Genomic DNA, 13,099 nt, shown 5'->3' with positions numbered 1-13,099 from the left:
AAGACCAGTCCAGATCAAAGAGAAGGGAAGGAGACTACAGCCTTGTGGGAAGAACGGCATACCCACAGTGCAAAGAAGTCTGCCTTCAGAAATGGAGGAGTTATTGTACCCATCTTTGCAAGCCATCTATCAGAGGTACATTAGCCTGGGCTAGGGGTCAAATCAGAGCTGCAGCTGCTGGCCTATGCCACAGCCATAGCAAGGCTGGATCTAGGCAATGCTGGATTCTTAACCCACTGACCTAGGCCAGGGATTGAACCCACAACCTCACAGACCCTATCTCGGGTTCTTAACCCTCTGAACCACAATGGGAACTCCAGGCTGTCAGGTTACTATATCAGGCTGCTATTACTACTCTGTGCCATCTAGGGTTGATCCAGGTAATGTTTTCTCAGTGTCTTTGTCATAAATCCCTGTTTCTTTTCTTCAGAGCTCCTTTCTCAGTTTGAAGTTATAGACTGGAAAGTGTGATTATTAGATGAATATCTCTCCACTCTGGGAACAGAGACGGGGTGTTTGTTTTTACTCACTGCTGTATTACCAGCATTTAGAGCTGTGCATGTAACATAACAGCCAGTCAATAAATTTTGCTGAATTATTGAATAAATGAATGAATAAATGTCAAAGTTATGACAGAGGTAATATATGAGCTGTATCTTGATTGCATTAGGCAGAGAAGAGTCAAATGGGTATATTAATTCATATGAAAGAATCAATATGCATAACACTAAATGGCTTTCAATATGACTTCCAGACAAAGTCCTTTCAAAATGAAAATAGCATACAATTATTTAAATATATTAATATGATATGCTAGAACTAACATAAAGTTATTAAAATAGACAAAACTAAGCAACCTCTTAAAACAGAAATTTATGAAGCATTAATGATTATTGCATTCATAGGAAAAACACTAATGATAATATACTATAATATAGTATATAATATATAAATGAACAAGCTGAAATATAGTTTTAAATTTAAGCATATATCAACTGTAAACTAGTTATAATGAAAAAACTAAAATCATTATATAAAGTTGAAAAAAATTTAAAAATAAAAATTCAAAAAAAGCAAATCTATAATAAAAGGAACTAAAATTATTCTACAAAAATACATATTACAGAAAATACCTTTAGAAAATACAAGAAAAATCAACACAAATTTTACCATTACATTTCAATATATTTGTAACAGCTATGTAAAAATCATCAGGGACAGCAACTAGCCAAGTAAGAGCTTTGTTGCATAATGAGTTTGCATGTAAAACAAAGAAAAACATTCCAGGATAGGAATATATGGAAAAAGCAAACAAACAAATGCATATATCTTTCTTTTAAAGAAACTCTTATGAGAATTCCTACCCAAAGAAATTCAAACACAAAACCCCAATAATATTAAGGGTATCCTAAGTCACAAAATATATTGTCATGCTGGAACCCAGGAATAAAGCTACCAATACATGTACGGGGATTTTGTTATCCTCCAGGAGAAATTACACAAAGAAAAATACAAGTGACAATTTCACTTAGATTTGGAAAACTGTATACAACCTAGTGGAAAATTAAAGTTTAGTGGCACCGAAAGAAACAGTTCTCATAAATATGTAGAAAATTTTTTTATTCCTTCCTGCCAGAATAAAAAAGATAAGAGGGAGTTCCCATTGTGGCTCAGCAGGCTAAGAAGCTGACATAGTGTCCATGAGGGTGTGGGTTCGATCCCTGGCCTTGCTCAGTGGGTTAAGGATCCAGCATTGCCACAAGCTGTGGTGTAAGTCACAGATGTGGCTCAGATCTGGTGTTCCTGTGGCTGTGGTGTAAGCCAGAGCTGCAGCTCCAATTCAACCCCTAGCCTGGGAATTTCCATAGACCATGGGTACGGACGTAAAATGAAACACTACAAGAAGCATATATAAGAAACACTATAAGAAGCATCTTTAAAATGACCACATGCACACTTGTATATGAGCTAACTTAATTAGAAAAGAAGCACCAGAATCAGAACCATCTTTAACCTGTGTGTAATCCAGGGCAAAATTAAATGTGGAGGCCCACATGTCATTTGCAGAAATATTTAAAAGTTACACATTGTGATAACAAACAGCTAAAGACATTGTTTCTATTCACTTACCTTCACAGAATTTCCATTTTGATTTTAGGATTCCTGAGAACTTCACATCAGAACATGACCTCCCTGGGATCTGGATCCTTGACCTGCCACGGCCAGCTCGGTCTGGCACCATGGGGACCTCATGCCCATGCATCAAAGTGTCCCAGCTCAAACAACACACAGTTCCCACCACATCCTCTCAAAGTACTCTCCCCTGGCTATGCTCTGGACCCAGGATCATGCACACCAGCAACAGGAGAGACCTGGGAAAGAAGACTGTATGGTTTATGGAATCAGCCATGGGGCAGATCAAGCAGAGAACTTAACCCAGTCCAAATGGAGGGCAGCGTGGGCTCAGGGTGAACACATGTCTCCCCATCCCAACCCTGGTTCTGGACCCCTTCTCTCATGGGAAAGGCATCACCACAGTAGGTGATGATGGCCCAGGGCACTGTCTTACCTAATCTAAGGTGGAATTAAGCAAAAGAAAGGTGGAGCTGTCAATAAACACTGTGGCATCATGCACAGAATGTTCTAGATACTCTTGACATCCATTAGGGGTGTCTGTCACTCTTTAAACTTAATTTGAGGTCTTAGCATTTCTGATGGTAAAGTTTCAATATGGGGGAGTTCCCACTGTGGTTCAGCAGGTTAAGAACCCAACAGCCTCTGTGAGGAAGCGGGTTCAATTCCTGGCCTTGCTCAGTGGGTTAGGGATCTGGCATTTTTGAAAGCCACAGTGTAGTTTGCAGATGCGACTCAGATCAGGTGTTGCTGTGGCTGTAGTAGGCTGGCAGCTGCAGCTCCAATTCGACTCTTAGCACAGGAACTTCCATATGCTACAGGTGTGGCCATAAAAGGAAAAAAAAAATTTTAATGTGGAAAATATCTGATAATTTGGTCCAACTGGAAAATACTTGTTGAGGCCTACTGTGGTCAGAAGATGACTCCTAGAAGTGAATATAAGGGAATGAACATGACTTCTGCTTCAAGGAGCATATAATCTGATACAGAGACTGTCACATACCTTCAGTTAACTGTAATGCAATGTGATAAGAGCGAAAGAAGTTACATAAAAGAGTGATGCTACACGATGTGCCACCGCTAGAATGTAACCTCTGCTAGGCCAGAGCTTTTATTTCCTTGGTTTACTGCTTTCTATACCAGCACCTGTACCAGTGTTTGCCAAGGTAAGTCATCAGTAAATACTTTCTGAATGAAGGAAGGAAAGGGAAAATAGCAAATACTGGGCACTAGTTACATATCAGGAACTTACATAAATCACAATAACCAAGAAAAGGCTGCAATTACCTATTGTGCAGGTGAAGAGAGGTGACATAAAGAAGTGACTGCCCTCAATCAAAAAACAACTGGATCCCATCATGGCTCTACATGTTAAGAACCTGACATAGTGTCCATAAGGTTGTGGGTTCTATCCCTGGCCTCGCTCAGTGGGATAAGGATCCAGCATTCAGTGTAGGTTGAGGATGTGGCTCAGATCTGGTGTTGCCTTGGCTGTGGTGTAGGTTGCAGCTGCAGCCCCAATTCGATCCCTGGCCCAGGAACTTCCACATGCCACAGGTACTGCCATAAAAAAGGAAAAAAAAAAAAAGAACTGGTAAGTGGTAGAGACCCATCAAGATCCCAGATATGCCCTCAAAGTTCATGCTCTCCACACCTCCGCATCCCCCTCAGACCCAATGCTTTCTTTCTAGAGTACATGTTTTCAATATAATCTATATTGTTCTGCAATAAAATTCATAGAAAATGTACATTTGCATAAATAAGTTCCAAAAAATCAATGCATTGTCCTCACTATAAAATAAAGAAGCTATAAAAGGAATGCCACTTAGGATAAAATACAACATACATAAATGCCCAGGTTTTCAACAGCAGAAGATATGGTGCTATAGATACTTGCCCCCAGACACAGACTCTCCATGGCTGTGAAAATCATTAGTACATAATGAGAGAGGTGACAGGCATTGGGGCTTACATATCACAAGTGATGCTGCCATTGATTCTTGACAATATTCCAAATAAAACAGTATGTAGTCTTTGTTCAATTTATTCGGTAGTTGAACTCTTGGAAACACCAACTGCGATTAAAAATGTATGAAAATCCTGGCCACAGAATACTTTATTGTATAGACACAGGTTGCACTCACTAAATACCAGAACTGCATTCTTTCATTCAACACACAAAACCTCCTCATGAATTTCCAAAATGCCACCGAGAAAGCAGTGCCACCGCCCAGGGAGCTGCCTCCTTACTGGTCTTCAGCAAAGAGCTGTGAACATCTGAGGAAAAAATGTCCATTTAACCTTGCCCAATCTGGGCTCCAGAAGTCAGCAAGTGCTTCCCAGTGAAGGCAAAATGTCAGCTGGGGCTTGTCAACCGAGGGTTTCTCCATCCTAAGACCATGGGAGCACTTTCCCAAAGAAAGCCTGTAGGAGAAGGCTCAGAGAGACTTCCTCCACACCCAACCTTGTTCATCAGAACTAGAATCAGGACTTCTCATTGTGGCTCAGCAGGTTAAGGACCCAATGTTTTCTCCCTGAGGATGCACGTTCATTCTACCCCTGGCCTCACTCAATGGGATAAGACCTGGTTTTGCCACAAGTTGCAGCTTAGGTCACAGCTGCAGTTCCAATTCAACCCCTAGCCTGGAAACTTCTGTGTGCTGCATGTGCTGCCATAAAAAGAAAAAAGAAAAGAAGAGGGGAGGGGAGGGAAGGGAAGGAGAAAGGAAAGGAAAGGAAAGGAAAGGAAAGGAAAGGAGAAAGGAAAGGAAAGGAAAGGAGGAAGGAAGGAAAGGAAAGAAAGAAAGAGAACAAACGAGGAAGGGAGGAAGGAAGGAAGGAAGGAAGAAGGAAAAAAGAACTAGAATCAGATACAGGCTCCAGGCTATTGTCAAATTCGTGTGGAGAAAATGTAATTGTTGACTTGAATAAACTTTAATGACCTCAACAGGAACTAGGGAAGTCAGTTTCTTACACTGGATCTCTACCAGGATTTTAGCATGTGAATTCCATATACACTGCATGTTGTTTTTGAAAGTCTCCTTGTCAACCTATTCAGTGATATAGTTTGTCAGTAACATTTTGAGCTCTAAGCGTATTAGGCTACAGTTTTAGAAGAGGAAAGACAACAGGTTTTTCACTATGAGCTGGATGCTGTCTCTCATGTTTCTGGAACACAATTTCCTTTCTCTGATACCTTGAGCATATCTTAATCATGACGCTATGCTTAATAAATGTCTGTTTGATTTGAAGTCTCATCTACTGTATTGAATCAACATAGCCCTGCATTTGTGCCTGCATGTGTTAGAGATGCTGTTCAAGCATCTGTCCAATTAGCACACTTAGCCTCGTTTCCTTCCTTGGGGGAATCTTGTAATTTTTCTTGTTCTAGAGTTTTTAAGAGGTCCTAATTGTTTTTATTTTTGTTGTGAATGACTCCCTTGGAGCTGTTAATAAATGACTCATAATAAGTTGGACTAGATGATCTCTAAAATGTCCTCTCCATTCCAACACTCAATGATTTTATAAGTGGTACATTAATTTCCCTAATTTCTAGAGAATTCTACTATCACAGGCAGATACGGAGAACATAAAGCAATTCTTGGTCCAACCATCACATACTTGTATCATCCGAATACAAGATGCACTGAGAAACAAGTTAAGAGACAAAGGGACCACGCAAGTGCTGAAGTTACTCAACTTGGGTAGAGTGTGAAAAGATTTCACAGAGCAGGATGCTCTTTTACAGGTTTAGAGTAGGAAGAATGCCACGTGTTGGCAAAGAGGCTTAAGGAAGTTCTACTGGGAAAGTGGAATAATCCACAAGAGGAAAAGAACAAGAAACAAAGATGTGTGAGATGTAAAGTTACTGATTTACCTGGCAGATGCTGAAAATTAGAGATGTAAAGTACTGATTTACCTGGCAGACACTGAAAATAAGGTTTTTTTGTCCAGGTAATTTATTTTTTTATAATTCTTTATTAAAGTATAGTTGATTTACAATGTTGTGCCAATTTCTGCTGTACAGCAAAGTTACCAGGTCATACATATATATACATTTCCTTTCTTTTATTACCTTCCATTATGGTCTATCCCAAGAGACTGAATACAGTTCCCTCAGCTATACAGTAGGACCTCATTGCTTATCCATTCTAAATGTAATGGTTTAGTCCAGGTAGTTTTAAATTTAAAAGAAAGAAAAACACTCTGGATTCTTTGCAAGGACCCCAAAGTGGACTAGCTGCAACTAAATCCATCAAAGACCCTACAGGTTCAACTTCAGGGGATGTGACTGCACTATTAGAAAAAGAAGCCTATGTTGGGGGAGAGGCACCATTGTTTCACAACTGTACCATTTTCAATTTTCATGAAACATATGTAATGACCTGGGTTACTTTGCTTTCTGTTCTTGTTACTAGAAAAAGAGGGAAGTACTTTTACCTTTTTTGTCTTAATACACACATACACACATATGTATAGAGAGAGAGCGAAACAGAGAGACCTATATATAGTCTTACTACATATGTATAGAGAGAAATATATATAGGTATTGTATATATCGATATAATAATAACATATGTAGCTACATATATATTACTATTATATATATAGACATATATAGGTATGTATATACATAGAGAGTTTCACAGAGCTATCTACCCTCATTCTTGAGACCTTCATTTTTACAAGATTTTTAATTCCAAAGCAAATGAATAATGAAAATTCACATCTGTTCTTTTAATTAGGGTATTACTCTTTAGTCCATTTTGCCAATCTTCATTGGATTTCTATATCATCTTCATTTCCAGCAGCATTTCCAATTTCCTTTTGACTATGTTCATTTTCTGTCCTACACGTGCCCCTCTGAGATTTCCTTAAATGAACATGGGCTCAGTCTGTTTCTTACTTCGTCATTCACCTAAAACAATCTCCTTTTTCAGTCCTTCATTATTTTCATAAGCATTCCGTGTGGGAAGCTTTTACTGTTGCTTTTCCCATTGGCTCTTTCAGGATCAGTCACATCTCTCCCTCATCCTCCTGTGCCACACTAGTTTGCTGATGGATTTTTCATCTCATTTGGGTTTATGTGGTTGATTCCATTTCAAGACCCCTTTGCTATTATCTTTACATCCTCACAAATAGACACACACACACACAAACACAGAGCCGCCACCCCATCCACATTCCTCTTTGCCACTCTCTTTTTCACTCAGGTTATTTGCATCCTACCATCAAATATGTAAATCCTTCATTCTTACTCCAACTCTCTGATTTAACTTTCACTTCTCCTGTCTGCTAATCCAAACCCATGTCCTTTTACACCTATCCATTCTCATTTTTTTCTCCTGTCAGGAGAATGTTTCAGTAATGTTTATAAGAACAGAGTATTTATGTATCACTTCAGTGAAAACAACCCTCTCAAACTACAGTTCAAATATTGAAGATCCAGAATTGACTAGAACTTACTTCTTCATTTAACAAATATATGTTGAGTATAGCCCTGAACTAGCTCCATATTTGGGGAAAAAGAACTATGAGACTTGACACTTACCCTCAAGGAACTCTCTCTTCTTTAGAAATCATAAAATCACAAACTAAATGCGATTGCTCTAATAGCTCTATAAAGTTAGAGGGGACGTACCAGTTGAGAGGTCTGAGATTTCTGTCAAATTTGTCCTTTGTATGTTAAAATAGTTAAGATAGAGGGGACTTCCCTTGGCAACCAGGAACTTTCCTTCAAAATGCAAACATGTTATGGATCCCTGCATGAAGTTGCTGCAGATTGAAAAGAAAATGAAGTAAAAATATCCACGTAGGATGCTATTTGAGAAATAATGCAGCTTTTACAAAAAAAAAAAAAAAAAAGTAAAACCCAAAGCACACCAGAGAGTTGTAGAAAAGAGAGCAAAATATGAGGGATGTAATGCCTTAAGACTAATACATAAGACTCAGGAATTATAGGCGAAGAGGCTTTTTGTAACCCTATTTGATGAAACCAGTAAAGCTGGTCATACTTCCTCAATGCTATTGATCCCTGGTCTTCAGAGACTCTACCAGGGAGAAAGTGGGTTCAGTGTGATCAGCTTATAGGGGCCACTGTACCTAACAGGGCTGCCAACAACTTGCCCCTACAACTCCCTTTCTTCCTACGTGACTTCAACCCATGTCCAACTGAAGTTTTAAGAGTGAATCAGTTTCTGGAGAAGGGAGGTGACATAATTGTTCAAATTAACAACTGCATAGTGGTTACTTGAAGGAAAGTCTGGAATGAATTTCCAAAGCCTTATGGGGTGGAATTCCATAACATATAGATGAGAACTCTCTGATTTGCTCACAGATTAATGGAATGTCTTGAAAGATAAAATGCTTCCTGCTAGTGAAGAGTTTCAAGCACAGGAGAAATGACTACTTGGCAGGGACACTATAGGAGGGATTCAGGCCTTGGAGAGGAGGTTAAAATAAATGACTTCTACGGAAAGTTGTCGAATTACAGTCTTTACCCTGAAAATTCAGTTTTTCCTGCTTTAACAGAATGAATCTAGGTAAATTAGTATATTAAGAACTTATTCTCTCATCTTCTTGAAAATTCACTTTACTTGTCTTTGAAGTGAGAGTATAATATTTATCTTCCAGGATTTTATATGGATTAATGAGAAAATGCTTTCTATGGAGTCAGTCATAATTAATAATTGTTGACCGCAGTGAGATATCACCTCACACCTGCTAGAATGGCTATTATTAGAAAGATAAGAAATAGCAATTGTTGGCGAGGATGTAGAAAAAAAATGGGACACCTATGCATTGTTGGTGGGAATACAAAGTGGTACAGCCAATACGGAAAACGGTATGGAGGGTCCTCAAAAAAATTAAAAATAACAACCAGATGACCCAGCAATTCCACGTCTGCATATTTATTAAAACACACACATACAAATTACTAACTTGATATAGTTAGTATTATATATACCCGCTGTTCAATGCAGCATTATTTACAACAGTCAAGATAAGGAAACAACTTAAGTGTCTGTCCGTGGATGAATGGATAGAGAAATCATGGTACATGTACACTATGGAATAATATTTGGCCATAAAGAAGAATGAGATATTGCCATCTGCAATAACAGGGATGGATCTTGAGGGCGTTACGCTAAGTGAGATAATTCAGAAAGAGAAAGACAAACACCATATAATCTCTCTTATATGTGGAATCTAGAAAACAAAAACACAATGAAACAAAAGCTGGGTTCATAGATACAGAGAACATATTGGTAGCTGCCAGTGGCAGAGTAGACAATAAGAGAAATGGATGGAAAAATTGACATTTCCTTGACTCTTGTGTTTGTATAGTAATAACTTTAACATACATCAAGTAAAAGACTATTCATGGGATAAAATGCCTCTGTGCCTCAAAAGAATTCTCAATAGGACTCATTTGGTTGAATTTCATACCTAGCATGGAAACCAGGTATGGAAAACCATAAATGGAAAAAATGGCCATAAAGAGGGGATTTCTGGCAAAACAGAGAACAAATCCTACAAAGACTAGGTTTTCTTTTCCAGAATTTCCATGGCTCTAGATCTCTCCCATTCCTTTTCTTTCTGTTTTTCTGTTTCTAAAAATTTGCCTTAATAAAGCATCAGCTATAAAGTCTTTTAGGAAGTTTCTCACAATTCAAAAAAATCTGTGAGCAGAAGTATTACTCTGTTTACAGTCTCACTCTGCAATCGAGAAAAGAAAAAAAGTGGAATCAAAAAAGAATCTGTGGTATCAAAAAATTAAAACATTGCAACGAGATGAAAAGAAAAAATAAGATTTATGATTTAGAAGCAAACAGAATTTGATGTGTCTCTTCAAGGATTTATGACCTAAAATACACAATGACATAATAAAGGGGAGGGGGAAAATGGTTGTGAAGCAGGCAGGAAAAAAAAGGAAGCAGAATGAAACCAGAAGAGAAAGTAATATGAAAGAAGCTTCAGTCACAGGCCCAGAATGCAGCAAAAAAACATTGAAATCTATGACTGAATCAATATCGCCCCTTTAATTAGTACAGGTTTAAAACAAGCTTTAATATCTAAGTTATTTATCATTCAATATTCTTTTTTTTAAGACAAACGTATTTTCATCCTTTTGATAAAACTTTCTAAGATCTAACAAATAGGAGTTCCCCCTGTGGTGCAGTGGGTTAAGGATCCAGCATTGTCTCTACAGCAGCACAAGTCCAATCCCCAGCCAGCACACGGGGTTAGAGATCGGCATTGCTGCAGATGTGGTATAGGTTGCAGCTGAGGCTTGGATTCGACCGCTGGCCTGGGAACTTTCATATGCCATGGCTGCAGCTGAAAAAGAAAAAACAAACCAAAAGACAAGTTTAAAAAAAAAACTGTAATTTTATACAAGCAAAATATTAATTATTAAATTTGGAGATAATTAATTTTACTTACATAGTCAATTTGATATGTTTCTATTTAAGCCTTATTTTTTTTTGTCCATTGAATTTGTTTCAAGTTGGTCTAACACACTTTTATTTAATTTATTCCTTTTTACTCTCATTGTTTACCTTTTATTTAGGACCCTAAAAAAAAAAATTCTCTTAAAGGTCAAACACCAGGGCTATTCATGTTAATGTCAGGATGGCTTCGTCATCTTTACAGTGAACACAGCCTTAGCTATTTTAGCCAGTAAAGTAAGATTTCTATAAAGCAGTGTAAATACAATTTTTTTTTAGAGCCTCACCTGTAGCATATGGACGTTCAGAGGTGCAGCTGCCAGCCTATGCCACAGCCACAGCAATGCAGGACAAGAGCCGTGTGGGCAAACTACACCACAGCTCATGGCAATGCCAGATCCTTAACTCACTGAGTGAGGCCAGGGATCAAACCTGCACCTCATGGTTACTAGTAGGATTTGTTTCCACTGCATCACAACAGGAACTCCTATACAAATATTTAAAATAAGAAAATAAATGTATAATGGTGAGCAGATTCTTAGAATTCTACTTTCAAGAATATCAACCCAAACTTAATACAAGAGTTTTGTAAGGTAGTAAAATGTAATAGGAATAAATAAGATTATGGATGTAAAATACTTGGAACAAATAGCAATGCTCATATTTATTAATTTTTAAGCTATTTCCTTAGTTACTAACAAGTATGTTTACTCGCCACAACAGTGTCCATTTGGAGAATGACTCTAAATGGCTGGAAGAGGAAGTGATGGGCCACAAGCCACATATACTTTCAACTTTACCAAATACTGCCGAATGGCTTGCTAATTTACATTTGTTGTGTATTTTAAATAAATCCATATATACGCTAATTTTCAAGATTACTCCAAGAAGTAAGACATACATTTATACTATGCTAGAAGTTAAAAAATACTTTAATAGAATTCTCTATTTAAATATAAATTTTTGAACAGAGAAAGTTATATTAACTGCTCTTTTCTATCAGAGATGAAAATGTACCAGTGTTCAACATATATTAATTGAACAAGAACTGAAAAATACTAAAAGTCATAAATTTTTTCATTGAGCCTATCACAACTCATTACTATCAGAACTTGCTGACTACTATATATATTGCATACACGTATTCCTATATATGAGATGATATTAGTCTTTTTTCTCATTTTATGCACTTCACTCATATATTCAATAAAAATTGAAGACAAAACCTCAGAATTTCCATAAAAATTGTGTGGATAGTGGAAATAAAGGAACAAATAGGAGGGAATAACTTATAAGGTAACCAAGAAGGGAAAAATCATTCCCATCAATATTCAGTAAAGAAAAAAATCAATACCAGAGAAACAATGTAGAAATTCAACATGGACAGTCCTAACCCAGCGGTTGATTTAAACTTTGGCTTTATTAACCAAAACTTTGTAGGTAATTTAAGTAAAATATAGTCTATTCATCTAAAGTACATCACGTGATAATCCTATCTCTTTCCTGAAAATGGAAGGAATTTTATCTCAGTTTCTTCCATAAGAACTTCAGCTTTTACTACATAGCATCTCAGGGTTAAAACTGAGGAAGTGGACATTGTACTTGTGACCTGCAGCTATTATGTGGAGTGGCTATTCGAGAATTTGCCCATACCTGAATAATGCTTTCTGTGCACTTGAAAAAAGCAGTGGGCTTATCTAGCAGGAGGCATACGTGGCCAGTGGGGAAGGGCTGAGCCTGGGAGAAATGGACCAGGAACCTATGGACACAGAAAGTTCCTCATTAATGAGAAATGGAATCTGGATTGAATACCGTGTCCCCGATTTCCACCACAGTGCTTTTTCAGCTACACATTTGCGGTTTGGTGAATTGTCAGGGAGGAAAGAAGAATGAGAGATGACTTTGAGACTTGAGGCTGAAAGACGGATGAGATGGCCACCATAATTAGGAATATCAGGAGGAGTCTGCTACATTCCTTGGTGATAAGGCTTAGCTTTCACTAGGGAATAGGCAGGCTCAGAGCTTAGAAAAGGGATTTGTCTATGCCTGGGGCAAGCTATTCTTAGAAAGCCATGCTTGCTTAAAAGTTTACATATCCGAGTGTAGGGATTGTTGGGATGTTGGTGAGCAAGCCTGTGCAGGTAGGTAAGTGCACAGGAGAAAGACACAGCCAAGATAAGACCACTCTGTAATGAGCAGATTCTGTGAAAGAATCAGAATGAAAAGTGCTGCTAAGAACATTACGGTATACATGTAATATTTAACAAGAGTGGTTCTGTATGATTTCTGGGATATAAGGAAATAATTTGGAAGTTTTCATACCAGCAAATAAATATATTGCTGTTAAAATATACTATTGGATCTTATCACAACCTCGTAAATCAACTACACTTTGATAAAACTTAAAAAATAAAATATTAAATATATATACATATATGTGTATATATATAAATATACACACATACACACAAACAACTAATACAACTCAACAACAAAAAACAAACAACCCAACTGAA

At 37.6% G+C, this 13,099-nt stretch overlaps 1 protein-coding gene across 24 annotated transcripts in view; it reads right to left on the bottom strand.

The window, feature by feature from the left end:
* RSU1 (Ras suppressor protein 1) overlaps nt 1-13,099 on the bottom strand; it is an 883,461-nt gene that overhangs the window by 382,744 nt on the left and 487,618 nt on the right. For 2 of the 24 annotated variants that reach the window (XR_014817927.1, XR_014817910.1), the window contains one exon: nt 2,131-2,385. The exons of 21 other annotated variants lie outside the window; for them this stretch is intronic. The gene's annotated coding sequence lies outside the window, so the exon portion shown is untranslated. The remainder of the gene's footprint in view (nt 1-2,130; nt 2,386-13,099) is intronic. One more of the 24 variants, XR_014817914.1, reaches the window with a different exon arrangement.

Source organism: Sus scrofa, chromosome 10 (assembly GCF_054392235.1).
Source record: "Sus scrofa isolate SSC_HxYL_T2T_F1_AM1 chromosome 10, Sscrofa_HxYL_maternal_Yorkshire_Landrace_v2.0, whole genome shotgun sequence".
Taxonomy (NCBI): Eukaryota; Metazoa; Chordata; class Mammalia; order Artiodactyla; family Suidae; genus Sus; species Sus scrofa.
Note: the sequence above shows the minus strand (reverse complement) of the source record. Positions and strands in the feature narration are given on the sequence as shown.